This window comes from Crinia signifera, chromosome 4, assembly GCF_055691185.1.
Source record: "Crinia signifera chromosome 4, ASM5569118v1, whole genome shotgun sequence".
Classification (NCBI taxonomy): domain Eukaryota; kingdom Metazoa; phylum Chordata; class Amphibia; order Anura; family Myobatrachidae; genus Crinia; species Crinia signifera.
In genome coordinates, this window is record NC_139220.1 from 269,024,245 (window position 1) to 269,026,569 (window position 2,325).

Consider the following 2,325-nt stretch of genomic DNA (forward strand, 5'->3'; position numbering starts at 1 on the left):
CGCGCCCTCCGACCTTTTCATACCCCCACTATCCACGTCGGCGTGGAGTTGATTTTCTATAGTGTGGCGAGCGCAGCAAGGCGAGCACTGCGAGCGGACGCGCATTACTTCACAGGTATTACGCGTCCGCTCGCCACGATTCGGGCTCAGTGGCTCGCTGCGCTCGCCACACTATATGAAATCAACTCCACGCCGACGTTCGCCACGCTTCCGGTTGGCGTTCATCGTGGGGTGGCGTTAACAATGGGGGGGCATGTCACACTTTCTATTCTCAACTCCACGCCGACGTGGATAGTGGGGGTATGAAAAGGTCGTAGGACGCGTACCGCTGCCCCTCGCTTCGGGTTGACGTTGATCGTGGGGTGGCGTTAACAATTGTCGGGGCCATTTCACACTTCAGGGTGCCTATTTGGCCTCTGTGGGCCATTTAACATTGTTTCCTATGGAAAAATCGGGTCAATTGAGGCATTGAACAGGAAAATCGGGTCAATTGAGACATTTAACATTGTTCCCTATGGGAAATCGCGGGCATCGATTCAATGTAAAATTGTCCCCAGACCCCAAATGGCCCCATTGTGAATGGCACCCCACGATTGACGCCAACCCGAAGCGTGGCAAGCCCGCGAGGGTCGGCGGTACGCGTCCTCCGACCTTTTCATACCCCTACTATCCACGTTGGCGTGGAGTTGAGAATATAAAGTGTGGCGAGCGCAGCCCGAAGCGTGGCGAGCGGACGTGCATTACTTCACAGGTATACGCCTCCCCTCGCAGGGCTCGGTGGCTCGCCACACTTTATATTCTCAACTCCACGCCGACGTGGATAGTAGGGGTATGAAAAGGTCGGAGGACGCGTACCGCCGCCCCTCGTGGGCTCGCCACGCTTCGGGTTGGCGTCAATCGTGGGGTGCCGCTCACAATGGGGGGGCATTAATTTATAGGCATGACGGGGGCATATACAATGAGAAATGGGCCATATTGGCCCATTTCCCATTGTTAGCTATGTAAAATGTGCTTAATCGCGTCCATCGCATCTTGTGCCATTATAATGGCACAAGACCGATGCGATGAACGCGATTACAATGTTAAAAATATTTTAACATTGAACCCCATGGCAAAATCGGGTCCATCGCGTCGCGTGCCATGTTAATGCACGCGACCGACGCGATGGACCCGATTTTGCCTTTGCCGGCAAAATGGACCTGATTTCAAAGGAAATCGGGTCCATCGCGTTAATCGTGTACCTTAAGTTAAGGTACACGATTACTCCCGATTGTGGCCGTTCTAGGAAACAAGTACCAAGCATTCCTACAGTACATCTCCCCCTTGCTGTTCTATGTGCTCCCGCTAGGTGGCAGTCTGGTACTTGTGTACCTTCACGGCTCCCATCGCATGCCATATGTAGTGGCATGCGATGCTACCGGGTTTTTATGCATTTTTGATAAAAATCGCATCGCATGAGATCGCATGCGATCTCATGCGATGCAATGTCATTTTTCACTGAAATTATGGACATGAGTTGAAATCATGTAAAATGCACCCCAAATGTCATTTTTCACACTGTACCACCCCCACTATCAACGCCAAGCCGAAGCATGGCAAGTGGCGGCGGTACACGTCCTACGACCTTTTCAGCGAGCCACCGAGCCCGAAGTGTGGCGATCGCAGCGAGGGGATGCGGATACCTTCACAGGTATCCGTGCCCCCTCGCGGGCTTCACAGGTATCCGTGTGCGCTCGCCACGCTTCGGGCTCGGTGGCTCGCCACACTTTCTATTCTCAACTCCACGCCGATGTGGATAGTGGGGGTATGAAAAGGTCGTAGGACGCGTACCGCCGCCCCTCGCGGGCTCGCTACGCTTCGGGTTGGCGTTGATAGTGGGGGTGGTAGTGTGAAAAATGACATTTGGGGTGCATTTTACATGATTTCAACTCATGTCCATAATTTCAGTGAAAAATGACCGCAACGCATGCGATGCGATTTTTCCCTGTACGATGCCCATCGTGGGAGCCGTGATACTACACAAGTACCGGCAGTCTTATCTTCCTAGACCCACAATCTAAATGCACATCTGTATCATTACATTAATTTGCAGGGGGGCAGTTATACAATTTTAATCATTTATCAAAATGCTAGATAGCCAGGAGCCTGTATAAGACAAGCAGGTACATCATTTAAGCAGCAGTTTTTCCACCCTTCAAACAAATTACGAAAAGTATGTTTCCTCTAAACTGTCGAACCTACTGCAGTGATATTCACTATCAATATATCACCCACGACCAATGCCAAACGCCAAACAACGCGGTTATAAGCGGAGCAGCGCAAGCT